General features: G+C 39.5%; 2 long non-coding RNA genes across 3 annotated transcripts; one reads left to right on the plus strand and one right to left on the minus strand.

Moving 5' to 3' along the window:
* Nucleotides 1-7,399: 7,399 nt before the first annotated feature.
* LOC111244570 (uncharacterized) lies at nucleotides 7,400-15,230 on the minus strand. 2 transcript variants are annotated; one of them, XR_002670965.2, is made up of 5 exons: nucleotides 12,169-15,230; nucleotides 10,918-11,069; nucleotides 10,469-10,698; nucleotides 8,932-9,061; nucleotides 7,400-7,899 (listed from the first exon to the last, which is right to left on the minus strand). It is a non-coding gene; the product is annotated as an uncharacterized LOC111244570 (long non-coding RNA). The 2 variants fall into 2 exon arrangements; XR_002670966.2 differs by lacking the exon at nucleotides 10,918-11,069 and having other exon boundaries at nucleotides 12,169-13,872.
* Nucleotides 15,231-15,560: 330 nt separating this feature from the next.
* On the plus strand, nucleotides 15,561-18,861 carry LOC111245694 (uncharacterized). Its single transcript, XR_002671425.2, has 2 exons — nucleotides 15,561-16,295; nucleotides 16,441-18,861. It is a non-coding gene; the product is annotated as an uncharacterized LOC111245694 (long non-coding RNA).
* The last annotated feature ends 502 nt before the right edge of the window (nucleotides 18,862-19,363 follow it).

Genomic DNA, 19,363 nt, shown 5'->3' on the forward strand with positions numbered 1-19,363 from the left:
ACTTTTTTGCCCTCGTTTTCCATCATATAATTCAACTTGGTTGGTTAATTTCTAAACGAAATTTACGAAGAAGGAACAATCGAGTTGACAGCTTGCAACCCGTTACGCAAATGAGCGTCTGCATCGATGAACTTTTCATAATACGGAGAATGGAGGAAACACACTCTAGGCTATCTACACGGCATCTATTTTGAATAACGGAAATTTCTATTGGAAAAAAATGTATTACTATCGAAACTTTAAACAAAATGCCCACCGCAGTATCCATGCGTTGGTCGCATTTACATTATGGGTGAACTTGAGGAAAGCTGTTGAGCAATTCTCTACGCAACAGAGCGGATTAAGTGCACAAATAGATCAATAGCGACAATATGGTATTTCTAGTAAAAGTATATGTGCGCAATGCTTCTTGTAACCCCCTTTGACTTTAGTCTACGGATAGCCGTTGCACAAGACGATGGTATTATGCACGTGGCAGAAGGATGAGCCATTAGCTGATATAACGCTACTGCGTCAGACATTTGACGTTTAATACGTCTAAAAAAGTCGGTGAACGTGTTTCGTCATATAGCCTTATTTAGTGATTCTACCCTGGTAGCCTGCCATATCGGATAGTATGACACATGGATGGACCCTAGTCGTAGAGTGTTTCGTCCGAAAATCGGAGGTGCCATCAGAATGTTTTATCGTGTACAAAACGTGTTGACCGCCAACGTGATGATGATGTCGTCCGGTTGCTGATGTCATATTGTAGCTCAGTCTGGGACGACTGAGCGGTGCTCACTACGCGCTTCGATTTGCCACAAACATTTTATCTAGGACATAAAAAAAATGATCCGACTGCATAGAACGTATAGGACTTAGCAGGTTGAGCCGGAGCAGCGATACTTCGGCTAACCAGATCGATCATCCAAGCATGGCCCTTTCAGAAAGGTGCGTTCACACCGGAAAGTTAGTCTCTTATAATAAGGTAATCAGGTAAGATAATAGCACCGGCATCTCGACAGCCTTATAAATTGCTACGTCATTGCTCATCGGATGGCGGAGCTCCATATAGCGTAACTTAACATAATTGAAACATACTGATTAGGTGTATATGGTTCGATCATAACACCTATACATTACGTTCAGTTATTGGAATAGCATTTTTCGTAACATCCATGTATTTTATAGTACGCAAACTTCATGTATGAATAGGAGTCGTACTCTTTATTCTTGGAGAACAAGGCCAATATGGGCGCGTTCTTGGGACGAACTTGCTAAATTTACCTGTGGATTCTTTATGACTTTTCAGTTCTGCATTGTATTGGTGCTCCGTCTAATATAGTGCTGCTTTCCCTTCTCCTAGTTGTATTCCTTTTTTGTTCGCACTGCTCTTACACTAGCGTTATTGATAGACCTCTTAGCCTAGTTGGCTGGTAAAGGACTGCACTTAATTATATGAAGTCATGAGTCAACTTCGAAAGCACACCTTTTGCATAATAGCCTTACAACTTCGCTATAATGGATCAGAAATATACATACGGGGTCAATAATAATAATCACAGTTCTTCCATTATAATATTTTATTTACACAAAATCTATTAGCAAGTCGTGCAAATAGTAGTTGTTCAAATAAGTTATACAATCGACTGAGACGGGACAGGGCAAATAACTTGCCGTCCTGCTAACTAGTTACCTCGACTGCTAACTGCTTCGGCATATAGGTACCGGGCGCATGAAGGCTTTATGCTACGAGCTTTAAGCATAGCGATGCGCGGCTCAGGAATTGTTAGTACAGGCCTTTTTCCCAATCTTCTTTAGATTACCTGCGCGTACCGTTAGGTTTCCTTTAAGCTTAGTGCAGTCGGCCGAGACGATCCCACAAGGACATGCTAAAAGCACAGTCGCTAATGGCTCAACTTCACTCTCATATTGAGCTAATTCTGCCGTTTGTTTACAAGACTTCAACTCGGGCGAAGATCTGAAAGCGCTGGCTCGACCACGGATATTCTATAGATGGCTCAGGTGAGTCAACGTAATAAAGCGCTGTTCGTAATAAACTGTCCGAATTAATAAAGGGTGTTGAAAAAGGCCACCCTGAACACAAACTTCATCATTAACATTCAGTCAGTAATAATAATGGAGCCGCATTGTAGCTCCGTTTTATTTATTGAACACTTTACTAGACAAACCTTTTAACCTTATTCAGGGATTTCAATAAATTTTTCGCTTTCGACGCTTCTTCTGAGGCTTCTGTAATTATCCATTTGCCAAAACTGTATGCGTATGCATATTGTTTTTCTATCGAAGGTAACAAAGCTAAAAGCGAAAATTGAAACGACTTTCATCATCAGGAAATCGAACACTTCATTATTATTATTTGAAAAATTCGAGGGCCTCGGTTAGGTATCGAACCTGACACCTCCGATGAGTACGTGCGTGCTTGATATTCCTGTGTCGTGTCCGTTGGACCATCCGCAGTAGGTATGCCACCGTCATTCTGTGGAGAAATTCACTTAATTGAGAAGACCGCTTTTACTAAATGTGTGCTTCAATGTGTTTTACTAAACAACATAGCTCCAGTATTCTGCTGCATAACGTTCTGCGAGCTATAATTGCCCCAATGGTCCTAGTAAAACAATACTATTTAATAAGCCTTTATATTACCCATGCGCTTTGGTCGCAACCTGCATAGACGACTAACATAGACAAGGTCTACAAATATAGACCACAGCTGCTATCCTATAGTTAATATACATGCGTTCCTAATGACCTGTCTTTCTTCCACCAGTTTGCTACCGTTCTTCAGTGGGTAGACAAGCTGGTTCATACCGGTCATCCCTCTCGGCCTGAAACTGAGTGTACCTACTCCCGAAACCGACCGCCACGTGTTCCTAAGTTTAGGACCCCACTGCGCTATCACGGTCATAATAGCAGTATAATTAGTAAATGGTAGAGTCAAACCGGTGTTCCAAAAACTGTTTAACAAAGAGAAATATACGAAATCTAACTTTTTACAACTAATTTACCAAATACAAATGAATATATCGACTAGTAAGAAAGTACGGGATTTCTATCGGCCGATATAGCCAAAGCGTTTATGGAAATCTATGTTTTTGTTTTATTTCTCTAAAAGATATACGTTGAGTGAGATCCTGAATGCGATAAAAGTCTGTCACCCAAACGTGTCGACACAAAAAATGTGCGCGTCTATATTGTACCCAGGCAGTGAAAGGACAAATCTCATAAAAATTCATCTTGAATGGAAGGTTCTTGCAGTTTTAACAGAAACGCGTATTCACCACTCGCTGCCTCTCAGCAGATAAACAGATGAAAGTTCGTGCTAAAATTGTATGTATTCTCACAGCATCGATTGTACTCGCTTTGTAAAGGCTGATTCTGTATAAGTTCAATTTAGTTGAAGTGACCGAGATCACCTTGACCGCTATATATGTGATTAGGTCATTGCTATAGCGTGGAGCATACGTAGTTACATAGTGCGGGCTACGATTGTAATCTATGCGCCTAAAGATCTGGACGAAAGATACGTTTGAAAAGCTGTTACGCAAGCATAGGCTAGTATCAACTATTATTATTGGAAGGTTTCCTTTTCCAGTGAATATGCCCTTATTAAGTATATTTAAAAGACGAGCTTTTCTTCTTGCTAAAAACTTTCGCTTTACAAGCTTTTATATCGTATTTTCTATTCCGACTCGGTCGAAGCCGGCTCTCTTTGGCAAGACGCTTGCTTCTTTGTGTCAGCGTGATAAAAAGAAATCGAACGGACCTGCCGATATGAATAGGTAGCACACATATCATTAAAGGATACTGCTTACTAACAAATCTAGAGCCAGACATCGAAATGGGTTATACGAAGGGGTCACGATGGCTAGCTAGTTAGAGGCCCATTCGTAAGTTATACGGATACAAAATATGTGCTGTGGAAAAGTATCGGTTCAAAAAACTTACCGTCGTCAAACCGTACGTGCGTCTATGTCCACGTCCATCCTTACCTTCGAGACTGATTCGAACGATTAACTATTCCGCATAATCGGCTGTACCAGAGCCTATTTACGATCCGGCTGTGCTGTGTAGGTATACCTTTATATTTTTTTCTCTCATTTAAGATTGGTCAATTTTGATTCGTATCGTTGTCCGTAAAGATTGTTTCATGGACAGTGGGATTGGTCAAAGCAAAGCGGCCACTTTAGTAACTGGAAGTTAGTTGAATTCGTCGGACGTTTACGGAGGTTTTCGAGTTGCAAGAGCGCGAAGTAACTCTTTCGATTCGAGCAGAGCGACTTCCTCACGCGTCAGACGGTTCATAAGAAACTGAAAAATGTTCTGCCGTTTTTATGGTTTCTTATACGTTTTTTTGCGCGTCCGAAGTAAATTCAAGCTAGCGTAACTACTTCTACTGGGATCCTGTGCGTAAGGATGCAGTGATACTCGACCTGCCAAAGCAGACATGTTTACGATGCAGTGGACATGCGATCAATTCCAATAGAAATAAATGGCTGTTGCATCTTTAATAGCTAGCGTAAAATTTCCTAGCCGCAAATATGATCCTGTCATTCTAATGCCAAGTAGCTTACGAAAAGGGAGATGTTTTCATACCACAACCTTTCGTCGTGCATATGAACCATACTCGCTCATATGCCGTTTGAAAATCAATTGCTTTCATACAGGCCAAATAAATTTCCATATGGATTATCCATATGCGGTCTTGTTCCTCCTTATATACAGCTTCAATAAAGACGTCGACTCCTTTCTAATCATCTCTATTGTACTAGCTGTAGTGATATATAAGTTAAGCGGGTAAAACAAAGTCAAGGAATAGTTTTATGCGTCGCCATCTTTATTCGATAAATCTATAAACAGTTCGAATATAAAAAAAAAGATCGCTGAGAAAAAGACTAGTTTACAGCCTAGGCTAGAATTATTCTAAGTTAAACCCGAACTTGCCAACGCAGTGCTAAGTTCGACACGAATGTAGGTTAAGTAAGCTAGAGTCTACAATAGGATCGATGCTAGCAGAGACTGAACGTGTGCGCATCTCCCTTATAACAGATCAGTGCGCCTCTATGGACGAGGTAGGTGAGGCAAAATCAATAGCTTCAGTTACGTACTCATACTAAAGTTCAGATTTAGCCGACCCAATCCAACTAACAAATCAACACAGTAACGTAAAAGATTCAACCATTATCAAGGGGTGATAACGAAGGGCGATAACTATAAGAACCATTTTCAAAAAGAATGACAGCGACATATCTTGTAACAATTCATTGTACGAGTTTAATTTAAAAGAAGAAAAAAACAACAGCTCACAAAACGTTTCTGCATTTTTTTTTTTTTTTTTTTTGTAGATAGACCTTCTTTTAAATAAAGAGGATAGTCTTGTCTCTTGATTGTACATAACCAATATGGCGATCCCGTCGTTGTGTTGAATAACGAGCACACCCCAATATTAGTACGTTGTTGCATGAAATCTCTGAAATAGAATCACAGTAAGTTTAAATGGCATACACTGCAAGAAAAATGAAAGTGATTAACGAACTATATATTCTTTTTTTATAGCTTTCCATTCAGGTGTACTGCTTGTACATTTTGTGAACTATGCAGTTGTCCGAGCGTTTCGCTGCGGCTGTGGTCGGTTCGTTGTTTTTTCCAAGAAAATTTAAGAGAAAAAACATGCTGTTACATTGGTAGCCGGTTATCAAGCAATTGAATTATAATATTATTATAATTTACTAGACATTCTGAAATATATTTAGCTAACATTCTAGTTTACGTCGTTCGTAAACCCTGATCAAAAGTATAAGTTCAGCTTTTCTCCTTTCGATATGTTAAAAACAACTTTAACCTCTGAGGAATTATAGGCTGAAAATATTACGAATACTATTACGACTGATAAGTTTAAGGGTGGCAATTGACTGACCGTGATCGATCTCTGTAGCTATATTTTGAAAAAGTCAAAAGCACTCTGGTAGGACGCGATTTGTCTCCTCGTTGACGAGAGTAATTACTGAATTAACAAACATATCTGAGGTTTTACCAGCACCGGAGATTAAACGTATCCACAACTATAAAACATAATCATTACTGACGAGCTAGCGTCAAGCGTTTACAAAACCCGTTCCCGCAAACGACGAAGTCCAAAGGAACACTAGGACGCGAACTCCGACGTAATGAAAACTGGGCCGTATTTTACTATCAAAGGAAAATTTTACTAACTAGGATACACATCCGAGGAGAACATATATTTATGGCGTAAATTTATGTCCTTTGATTCAAGTTAGGTCTGGTCTGTTCACTGCAGTACATACGAACTCTAACCCATGATTATCATTAAGACACGCTGCGCCGACGAACGTGCCTCAGGACATTTGCTAATAGTCTAGGAGGTTTGTTTTTGTTTCGACACAATCGATTCACCTGGGGTTCATTATTTGCTGCGACTTGGGAGTAATTTCAGCTTAAATCACGACGTACAACACTGACCACCAGATAATTAGCGTGGAAAAAATCAAATCGTAGCGAGCTTTAACAAAAGTTGAGACGAGCATGTCCTATTATATTCCGTCATATGATCGCAATTAGTCCAATTAATCGATCTCCTATTGCTCGCGGGGTTATGCACACATTGTAGCTTACGCATAGGACAACAGGCCAACAGGAGACTGCCATTGATACTAGAACATTACGAGCACTAACCTTGCTAAAATAACCAGCTAAATAGATCTATGTTACCAACTACAGATATAAAATTTCCCATGATGCCTTTCCTACGGCAGAAAAAGCAGTCCGACCGGCGTCACACGGTAAAGAAATACAGATATGTCAGACACCTTAAACGTTGCCACTGCAGCGTAGTTTAATGGGGGATAGCTCAGCCCTCTATTTAGCGGCAAGCCTGCTTCTAAAACATATCCGGAGTACACAGAATGGTTATTTTTTGCATCTATCTCGACCACATCGAGATTATAATTTGTCGGCAACCTAAAGGAGTCTTCAGTAGTGCTGATGCTGACTTTTTCTAAGTGCTACCGTTTTTGATATTTCGACACTAACTTCTTTCGAAAGAAAAAAATACCTATAAACCGAATCATCGCGGAGATCTGTTTATTTTAAGTGGAAAACATGCTTTTGCATTTTTTTCCTCTAAACTAACCTGCCAACTTAAGCTTTTGTTTTTCGTTATTTCTATTATAGGCTTGATGACGTTTGGCTCTAAGTTGAAGGTTAATGTATTCACCGTAGAACATTACTACTCAGTAGCTCTTGCCATGCGTGACCAAATTCCAGTGTCTATATATATATATATATATATATATATATATATATATATATATCAGACATTATCCAAACATCATTATCGAGGTCTAAGGAAATGGAAATGCTCTTTAATATGCTTTGATTTTTTTAATTTGACGAACGTTTCGTATTTTTTGAGATTTTAAAACTTATTAAAAACGAAAAATCTTGCATGATGCCTGTATCAGGCAGGATTTCTCGTCGATATACAATTCCTTGGTGAGAAACAAACTGTTGCCTTTCATTATGAGAGCGTATAACGTGGTAAAAGTGTCTTTGAAGCATGTAGTCTCTCGAGATTTCAGGCTAGTTAAAAGTTGGAAGCTTGAATCAAAAGCCAAATATTGCGGAAGTTCGGAATTGCGATGTGCCGATTTGAGCAATTTTTCCATACTCCTGCCAAGCTAGATTTTTGGCGCCTCGGAATGGCAACAGGTTCGTGGGCATTTCTCTTGTACGATTAACAGAATCACTTCAGCTCTGCCTGGAGCCTGAGCTGGTTCGTTAGCTTTACCCCGCCAGCAGCGTCGGTCAAGACCTCATTAGCCGTGTCGCCCTGGCTTTCGCGAGAATTGTTCTTAAGACATTGAGTACTTCGGAACCCTGAAACAAACAAACCCCTGCTAATGAGCGGTTATTTTGACAATAAGCCATACACCCTGTGTCTGTATCAAAGATGTTAGAAGGTAAAACAAAATTTACCTAAAATGGCGACTGTGGCATCTTCTACTAGTACAATGAATAAACGGGTATAACAGATGACTCACGTTGATGGCAATGTCATGATTTTATAAAGCACAGCGACATAGGCGTGTATACAGGGAGGCCCTGACGAGTAACACTCCCGAGATCATAACCAACAATTTTGTTACCGCTCGCTAAATAAGTCTACAAAAATACAGCTAAATTATATACCAAAGCTAGTTATACCCCGTAGAGCTTCGGATAAAGCTCTTTTTGCGTCGCAATTTTTCTAGAAATCGAGACTATGTTTAAAAAACGTAATGAATAGATTGTTGCGATACGACGTAAGCACTCAAGATGGCTTTCGCACCATGAAATACCCCTAAAGAAACAGGTTCAGTTATGCTGTCATGCTCGTCCAAACAAATAAGTGATACTGTGAGAATTGTATTTCGGTGTTATCTAATGTTTTGCTCGAGATAGGATAGCATGGTACTTGAAAAAAGTATGCATACATGTATCCATGAAGCTAATTTAAAGTTGACCTTGAACTTTAATGGTCTTGAGCAATTGTCAACATCGACGATTGGTCGAGTGGACAGCAACGTCATAGCTGGGAACATTAGCCTCAGATATCGGCCGACATAGCAGAGAGGCGGCCGATTCATTTTTTAGAACGGGATTTAGTAAAGGACAAACATGATGGGTAGGTTTCTATATTTGGCACTCCCAGCTGTTTTTTTTGTTGTTAAATTTAAGAAAGTCCTCCGGACGGCTTCTTTGTGGTTATACCGTCACGAACTCGCACTGTTAGATATTTAACCCTTGTGTGGGTCCTGCTGGGCCTATCGTTAGCTGAATTGCAAGTACGCTGCCCATAACTCAAGTGGTTAGTTATTCTAAATATTGAAGGAAACGCTAAGGTTTCTTCTATATAAAATTATTGTTTACCCAATGGAATGGAACGATGCAGCACGACGATGGTGGTCTCGACGTGCGCGGCCAGTACGTCGAAAGACGAACTTGAAACAAACCGGTGCTCCAGCAGAACAAAGCGCGTAGGGTGCTTAATGAATGATTACTGATCATGAAACACATGAAATTATAAAAAAAAATGCAAAGATTTACGAAGGTAGTTATATAACGTTATTTTTCCAGTAAGCCTAGTTATTTACTGAAGCTTAAATCAGATAGGGAAACAGGCAGACATCCGTGTAGCAACTACCGTATTCTACAACAAATATCTGTCATTTACGATGCATAACGGTGTTTCCGACTACATGCTGAGACACTGAACACTCATGACTTCTTACTTTAACAATGCTTTAGCTATTCAGTTGAATGCGTTATCTAGCATTGCCATCGTGTACAAACTTAATTGTGGAGTCAAGTTATTATTGGCTATTTAATCATTCAGCCACTCAGAGCAAGCTTCAAGTATTTTATTATTGTACAATATACGACTATACAGTGTCTATACTCAACTACCGAACTTGCAATCGCTTCCCATAAGTTGATGCTATGCTATAATAACCAAGTGAACTTCCGAAGAAGTGTGCCTTGCGAACGCAGAGGTTTGAGGTAGCCATGACTGTAAATGAGGGCCATCCAAATTTGAAGTTTGTGATGTCAATGCGCGTTGCAATGAGATATATTTTGGTGTGTCTAAAAGAGACAAAGGGGAGGTTGGAAGACCAGAAGTCAAAATTAATAACAGAAGAATAAACTTTATTAGTGCCGGTCCGCAACTTCAAATCAAACCATCAGGGTATGGCAAAATGGTAAAACACCATCGACAAGTCATAAGAGGAAATGGCTTTTACAAGATCGTGTCAGGGACAAAGAAGTAACGCACTTGTAATCAAAAATGCATGATCCGACAACATTTTCGTTAGCAAATAAAACGAAAAACGTTTTTTTATTCCGTTGATTATATACCCTAGTCGGTCATCAAAAATATAGTTAGGTTGTTACATTCGAGTCCGGTAGATTTTTAAAATGGATGACTTAGTTTGCTCAGAATGATGATTCTGAACATGTTAGAGGTATTGCCTTTCATTTTTCATACATTTGTCCGAAGTTTTGGCTGATTCTGGACAGTTACATACCCACTATTTGCATTCCCGTAACTTATTTCTCGATCTAGAACTTCTCGAAATAAGTCCATAGTAAGATCTGCCTGAGGCCCAGTTGCCATTTTAAGAGCATAGAGAAGCCAAAAATAACACGGGCTTAGATCATGAGAATCAAAGGGTTGAGGCCAATGTTAAATATTTTTTTGCTCAATTCCACTGTAACTAAAGTATGCGTATAGGGTTTGACGTCGCGGTTAAATAACCAGATTGAGTGATTTTTGTCGTCATGCCAATGGTTCATGAGTTTTAAAGAACTCGAGATAGCGAACGCCGTTTCTTGTCTAATTTTTAACGAGTACTTATATCATACGGCGGCAGATGCTCCTTACGTCCATTGCAAGTACTATTTTCACCTTAAAGCCAAAGCTGATCGAAATTGCCAGCGGTTTCAAGGCAGGGGGACGCTATTCTTTCGCCTCGTCCCTCTCCAGCCGGTAGTTCGGATTGAACGATGCCTGCCTGCTTTGTAGCGACCGTACGCTTCAAGCGAATTTTCTGTTCGGCAGACTGTACGTAGAACACAGGTTACACATTTCCAGCTGGCTAGAGCCAATTCACGGGAACCCATTTTTTTAGCCGAATTCTGGAACAAAAATTTGGCCACTAAGCGTTAATTTTCGAGATAAAAAAACGGTTTTCCCTCTAAAGGAATTTCTTCTAGAGTAAATTCGACCGGTTTTCTCAAGTTTCTAGTGTTGGCGCGATGCCATTGGTGGTCCAGATGACATATTACGCTTGGACGTACAAACCCCTCAAACCGAAGTCAAAGGTAACACATAAGGATAGCTTATTTATCACAGACCTGTATTCTCAATTTATTACAAATGTGTTAGGGCATCAGTTGACTGGGCTCGTTTATAGAGGCTAACGCATTGCTTGATTGTCCTTTACAAAGAAGATCCATACGAGCAAATTCGTCTTGTCCTTGTTCGTCGCTGCGGAGCTCATAACAGCCTTTGGAAGATAGAAGATGAAGCCAATGTTGAAGGCGCATACTTACATATCCGTGAGATGTACCATATTCCTACAGTCTAGAACAATCGTTACGTTGAAAAACAACCACTGAACGGCGTTGACGTTGCTAACAACAGATACGCGCCAATCAAAGTTTATCTATATGCAATCATGTGAAAAAAATAGCTGGATAGATGTGTCAGACTTGAGAAAATTTTACTGCATTTCTAGGGTGGTACTTTTACGTATCTCTGATTCAATATTAAAGCTGAATGTTTTCGTAACTCTATTTTTTAGGACCTTGGAGCTAAATAAAATTCTAAGGTGAATGTGAGAATAACGGATTTCTTAGTGATGACAGGTAGGACTATAAAGAATGCTCAAATATCAGTACGATACAAATGGAAATAGGATTCTCCGAGATAGATCTGTAGTTTAGTCGTCTATTCTTATAACGCTTTAGTAGTGACGTGTTCGCCTACTAGACCTCAGGATACGTGAGGTGGTCTACGTTTGAAAGCGGGCCATTGGCCTACTTAGTTTTATGCCGGCAATCTGAAGCAATGCTTTACGACAGTAGCAGCCGGAAAATTTACGTGGTCGAGGTAGAACCATCCGTAGCAAACCGCATAAAGAGATCCCAAAATATGAATATATAATATTGCCCATTATACCCTTGATTAAAGAAGGTCTAGTAAGATTACAATAGGACAAATACAGCTCAGCCTTATTCGTCTATTTAAACGTTGTGAACACCCAATTTGTCCTTAACTAATCCTGCTTATCAGTAAAATCGACAGACAACGTTTCCATGTCGTGGAAAAAAGCGCTCTCCGTCGCCCTTCATCTATATTATCTAACAAATTATTCAGAGAAGAATCCCTGCATCTAAAATTAAAAAAAAACAAGATTTGCTATAGCTTTTTACAGTCTCTTCTGCGCGCAGCCGCGAATGTTTCTAAAACGCTGAATTGGCGTGTAGTTCTGACCGACTTTAGTAAAGACCCGTCATATTACACTAGTTATACAAAAATAACCGTCAGATTAGTGTCATAGTTGTCATATTAGGCAAATCCCAGGAACACTTTTGATAACTCACCTTCCTTATCGCAAATACACTTCCTTCGAATATACGAACAGATCCAAGTATCATGTGCTTCATTTTGGCTTCTTAAACGTAGCTGCGCGCAGGTGAATCACCACTGTCTAATTACTTATTTACTTACTCAAAAGCTTCGGTATTGAATTGAACACCAAGCAGATTCAGGTGCTTAGAGAAACACCAAGGCAGTATCAGTAGGAGCTTCGTACACTTTTTGTTAACAATGGCCGAATCGAGTGGAATATATTCTGCGCTATAGGAAACCTCTAGGAAACCCGCTAGGAAAATTCTGGGTGAATTACTTATTCATTTACCCGTTACCAGGGATCTGTCTCGCACAGAGTGTACAATACAAAACGAACGCCTGCAGTACAGCTTTACGTTAAATCAGGACGCACACTATTAACGAAAAAAACCCGATCTACGAATTATCCATTTGTTGAGGCAAAGACCGCCATCATATATACAAAACGACAAATAATCACCATTAAGAAGAACGATCGGGAGGTGTTAAAATTCGTTAAGTATACTTCAATAGAGAAGGGCAAAAACTTGTTTCTATATCTTCCCAAAAAAACAAAGCTGTACACAATTCAGTCATGCTATGGTGTAAGGTTTGAGAATCACCGGAATAAAAAACACATCACTGCTTGGAGGACAGCCTGCAAGATGGCTCTGTCGATGTATGGAAACAGTTTCTTAACAAGATAAAACAATTTATTCCGCGCGAGTCCAGACAGAAACAAAGGCATTGGATTTTATTTCAAGGTCATTACGGGGCCATTTCAAGATCATAAGCAACCCTAGGTCAGGTTGTGAGCAGAGTTGGATAAACAGATCAAAAATGCCTCCAAAAATGAACTAGTTCCACCGTATCCCGGTCCGTGTGAAAATATTTCTCTATTTGATAGCTTTTATACAACCTGTATCCAGTTGAAAAAGATGGCCTTTCTCAACTATCCAAAGATCACCCCGCTAATATTCCTGAGCGATTCTCAAAGAAGCCGACAAATGGGCCACATAAAACTAAAAGGTACCGCAAATTTCGTGCAAACCGCTATAGATTATGACTAGCGTTCTAAAAAGTGGAAGTGGGAAAAACTATGAGGAAACGAGATGCAGCACGAGATTGAGGACGCTAATAGGTCAGGTCGAGCTTTACCTGATACCACCACATATTGTCGTTCGGAAGATAGTTCCTCCAGATACTACAAACCATACAAAACGAATGATGTTGGAGATCGTGACGAGCTTGAAATCGCTAAGGATGAGGACAGATAATCATGTTAATCAATAATGCGGGCTGAAAAGACATTACCAGCAATACGTGGCGACTGGATAGCAGCGATTGCTGATTTACAGGTGATACAAAGAACAGGGATGAGAAGTCGCCATAAAACGAAAGCTGCAAAGCTTTGACTGGCGAGCTCGTACATAAGGGTAAAGATAGTTGATATTAACGAGTCATGATACTGTTTTATCAGCAGTCTTGCCCAAATAAGTGCCACCAATAAATACTGTGAAGTTGCCTTCAACTACTTATCAGTAGGATTTCAGTAAGGTTAATTTTGGGCTAGCATTATCAAACTGTTGACTAGTTAACCAATTAATTTATGATGTCGTGAGGTAATCTCTAAATAAACACGAAGTAGTTGGATTTCCAGTTCCGCCTACGAAACACGCTTTTCATTTTAGGCCCGCTCCTGTTAAGTAATCTATGGGGTTTCCAAATGTACAATATGTTCACCAGTGATAATCTTTTCTATTAACGATTTTCGACAAAAATATTATTTTTTGCAGCTTTACCAAGTTTCTGTTGGCCTTAGTTTTTCATCTCAGCTCACTTCTTTTTTCCCCATCTCAATTGTTAAAACCCTCTAATTTAGCTCGCAATGAGCAACAGCTACAGTCGTGTTTACATTTGATTAGCACCTAGATTTTAGTAAAGTAGGTATTTTCGGTTAATCTGAATTAAGGCTATCGATTTGCAAGGGACCATATACTTATATATATAGAGACCTGAGATATGTAGAGTACCTTACAAGTTCCTTCGGCTGATAGGGAACTTCGATTTGCGGATAAGGGTTAGCGCATATCTTACAAACCTTTAATGATCATCTCTGAGAACAATTACCGGCAGCAAGCTGCGGATATTGCTAAAGATAAAAAGATCAAAGACTGAATTAGCGGAACGAATAATAGAAACTGAAAAATCTAAGAAAGACGATATAAAAATATTAACCATTTTACTTCTTTATTCCTCGACATGAACAATGGAACAGCGAAAATATATAATAATTCACGGTAAAATCTTATACATGAAGGTCAATCCAGATGCTACTGAGTGGAACTATTTTGATAACTTGAAAATTTAATTAAGCGGTGCTCAGTAAGGCCGACCTAATACCAAGGACGGGTGTAAGGGAGCGTACATTTTTGCTTTAATCTTTTATTTTTGACTCAAAACGAATGAGGATTAATGAAAAGGGAAAAAGTCTACCCACTGCGAAAGTAGGCCGCTACGAACTGTAAAGTACAAAATGAGGCTCATTATGGGACGTTTGCGGTGTCTAGATCAGTTTATGATATCGGTAATTGAAAAAGGCGAACTGCAGGGCAAACAGAATAGTATTGATTGGCTATTGGATTAAAATGATCCTTTGTTCAAGTTTTCCTATCGATATAGGTAGAATGAATCAGCAGTATGCATCATCTGCATAAAAAAGAAAAGTGTGAAAGAGTTACTTACATTTTTGTAAAGAGGTATGCTATTTCTGTTGTGAAAAAGTATTTTTTCTAATGAGAAATCTCACTCACTTGTTTATTTGATCTATTTTATAGAGTTTACCGTTTACCATTTGATTTTGTGACACTGAAGTTTTCAATAGGACCAAATTTGTCAACAATTACCAAGCGATCGTCAATGTAGATATACTAGGGTTCACGCGCGACATGCAGAACAGTAAAAAATATCTGCCTGACACAACTAATAAATTATTGAGAATTGATTTTTCCTATTATTTATATTTAAGCAGCTAATTTTATAGCAAGGTTGCTAGCGGTCGATTCGGCGAATTCATCGAGTCCTGTGTGACGTTTGGCCGCCTTACGATTAGCAGCCAACTGGTACTTAGTTAGAACGATGCCACTAACAAGGAGAACAGAGAAGGCACTGCGAAGGTTGAAGTGTGGTACTTTTTTCGTGCTCAACTATATATAGGTCCGTATATTAGCTACGGCCGTAAGAGAAGCTTTGCTCTTAATGCAAAGATTGGGAAGAGCTTTACTTATCGCGTTCAAGAAACTAGATGCGGATGACGTTGCATCGTGGTTCTAGCGACAATAGGAAGCCGCCAGCCACTTCGACTATTTGCTTGCACAGATGTGACGGTTTATACACAAACAGTGAGTAACGATTATCTCGTGACACCACCAGCCTGGCCCCGTTGACATAATAACAGCTAGTCATTAGACAAGGCTACCACTACTCCAGGCCTATAATCCTCACGATGAGCACACGTTTGTAACTGTTTGTGGTTGACTTTGTCTGCTGTGTTTAGCTAGAAATTTTCGATATATTTTGTCGTTAAATGGGCATTGCTTATACCTATCACTGGTTTATGGAGTCGCTGCTGGTACCAACTGTGAACTGTAAGATACCATTGTGGCTTCTCGTAGCTTCAACGAGGGCGGCCAGGGTCTGTTTACAAGCATCTATCTATCTATTGTGCCTTTTACGAATATCAGCTCATATTAGAAAGGTCAGTGGAAGCCGCCGGCGGACAGTCTATTCTAAACTTATTCTAGCACGGATTGTTCTGTGCATTCAGAAATCACTAAAGCATCATCATAAGATCAACAGCTAAAAAATGGTGCACCAGTTAGCCTTCTGCGAAGACAGTGAAATGTGGTCTTTGTTCGAATCGTGGTTCACCCCGTTCAGCCGTTGTTTCGAGTGGACCGCTTTGTGCTACGTGCCATTTGTTTATTTGGCACTCGCTTCGTATGTATGGATCTACATGGCCTATTTTCGAAAGCGCCTTGTTCGACCTCCAAAAAAGCGCCTCTCGGTTTGGACCCCACTACAATTTACGCGCTCGGCGTTAGCTGCTTCATTAATGACGGTATTCTTTATAAGTTCAGCTTTCGGTGAGGTTAGGTTCTATGGCATGCTATACACAGAGTACCGCGGTGAACTAGTCACTGTCCAAGCTGATCCTAATATAAAAACACGTTTCGTCCCAATGGCATCGATTCTTTACGATGTAGTTAACTGGCTCTCCTGCATCATAGTGCATGTACTTCACTATCTTCATCGCGATGTTGGCCGACAGACATCACGAATCCTGACATCATACTGGTCTCTTATGGCTATCTTCCACCTGCCAGCTTACTACCGGATCTGGATGGAGATCGTTTATCCTGCTGTACAGACGAATTTGGCCACCAACTCTGTAGTACTTCACACTGTCACGTATCCGCTAATAATCGCCTCTCTAACAATAAACGTCGTCATGAATAAAAATCAGACACTTCTCAATTACTATGAAAATATTCCCGGTTACAATCGGAGACGTTCCTTGACTCGGTAGACAACAACACCGGATCCGTACGAGGTGCTTTGAATACAACATCAGGTGGGCGTAAATTCGCAAATACCGACAATGTTATTGACTTTATGTTCTTTGACTGAAGTGTGATTTTCGATGATAAAAACAGACAACTGATAGTAAAAGTACCATCTGTCCAAAAGTAATTAGCTAGCTTGCGAGTCACTTGTGAGAATGGGCCTGTTGAATCTTTGTTTCCTATACTGTGTTTATGCAAATACTTAGACCTTTATTAAAATCTTAGAGATAATAGTTTTACGTGTGGAAGCTACAAATTTGTGTAGTACTTTGGGCTCATTTAGTTAGAATTTGCATTTTACTTACGACATCAGGGCAGCCACTTCACTGAGCAGACGAAATTTTGTTCGGGCAGCTGCTGTGCGAGCACTAAGTAAATCTATTGTCAGAGTTAGCTTAGATTGAAAATAAATAGATTAGAATAAATATTATAACATTTTTTCTATCATCTTATATAGTGGAGACGTTACTTTTAGCTCGTGATATTATCGTTTTGTTCCTTTTACAAAGATTGCAATTTATTCATTTGTGCGCATGTTCAGCTGTTGTAACAAAGTAAAACTTGCTCCTGTGATGGTTTAGTATCAAAGTGTTTATCAACTAGATTTGGATACACGTGGCGATTTATGATTGAATTTGGACGCACCCATTCCCTTCACCGAAAACCAACCTTCTAAAACAATGCCTAACGCAGTACCGGACGAAAAACTCGAACCACTTCATCGCTATTATTAATAATGTATTTAAACAGATTCAGAATATTCATAAAATAACGCAATCCGGCTAATTAGCATTTAGTGCTTTAGTGGTAATTTCCGTGCAATTAATTTTCTTTTACTTTTTCCTGTATAAAATAATTCCGACATATATATATATATGTATATATATGCTGAAAAGGAATCTGCCAAAAATTACCTCAGGGGACTTCAAATTCGGCCGTAGTCTTGAATAGCTGGTTAAATCTAAAGCAAATTTTGTTCAATTTTATTTTTTTTCAAATTTTGTTTTTTGGCAAGAAAATTGCCTTGCACATTTCCTCTCAAATTTTTCTATCATACGCTATTATCCATGTAGGGCAAAAAGACAGAAAAATACTGAGACAAAAAATTGTTGGTACAAAAGCCTAGAAAAAGGGTTACTATTAGAAGCAGCGCGTTAGGCTTAATTTTTAGAACAGTATGTATTTTTAACAAAAAAAAAAAAAAAAATAGGACTCCAGTCCAAGACATCAAAGATAACATTTGACGTTTATTTCCTCGCCGATACCTTATCCACGAAATACTTGTTTACGTTTATTACCGCACATATATACGTAATACATGCAATAAACAAATAAATCATTACCAATGCCACTTACAGCCCTTTGTACAGGCAGGCTTAACTTAGCTCAAGCTTGAACCACAACATACGCATTACTTGATCTATTGATATACCGAAGCTTTTACTGTACCGCGTTGGGAGATATACGCTTACACCAATTAGCATTCGTGTACACCAGCTGTATATCTATGTAGGCATGACTATTAATAAAAGAGCACAGGACACCAGTGTACTAATGTTATTCATTAATTCCATAGATTCGATAGACAAATAGGGCATGTTTCGACACCGCAAAGCGAACCCAAGTGACCAATTCGATAGGCGGTGAATTTCCATTTAGTCTTCGAGAACACCTGTGCATAATATAACAAAACTCGAGGGCCGGCTGAACTCCGCTGATTCGAGCACCGACAGTACGTCTGAGATATTCGCGATGGCTAGCCGATAAGGGACAGCAACGGGCATACGTATAGCAAACAACAAAAGAAACGGGCTTCTGATGGAAAACAGCTTCGATACAACGCTGTCACCAGCCAAATCATCTTTCTCATGTACAGGCGATCCGCCATCGAAGGCACAAAGCTTTGAAGACTGTCCAACGCAAAACGAGGATCAATACGTTGAATTGCGCGATGCATTACGAATGTTCAGCAAAGCGAAGTAAATAAAAACCATGGCAAGGCATGGAAACGAGCGCTAAATAAAAGAGGTGTGCAAACAGAACTTATTACAACGTACAACATTCGATACTGAGTCATTCATGTTTACGGAAAATGATATAATTTGATTAAATCATTATCGCGTATGATTGATTGATTGATTGATTAAATTCGACGCTAGGTTTATTACGCGCTGACACACGTCCATATTCACACAGACGTATTTGGCTATCGGTACTTTAGATAATGATTGAATATTCATCATAAAGAACTTGGTAGTCAGACGGCAGTATTTGACACGGTCAGTTACAGTGAGGGCCTTAAGCTGATCGTACAGTTGGGGGTAGGTTGCCTCGCAATGCGCCTACGTCTAAAAGCCTCGATTTTTCGCACATCACAACTTAAATTTTGCCAGTTAGTAATTTTTAGGTGGTAGAAAATAAAATTCAATAGTATGAAAGGACTCGAACAGTATTGTATAATACTTCATTGTTCCATTTGTTCCCTCTATTACTGCAGAGCCTTGAAATCTAGTTTACTCGGAAGGCCGTTCGCAATTCAACATGATCGACCGCCTATCCTGTG

This window comes from Varroa destructor, unplaced genomic scaffold, assembly GCF_002443255.2.
Source record: "Varroa destructor unplaced genomic scaffold, Vdes_3.0 BEIS01000002.1, whole genome shotgun sequence".
Lineage (NCBI taxonomy): Eukaryota > Metazoa > Arthropoda > Arachnida > Mesostigmata > Varroidae > Varroa > Varroa destructor.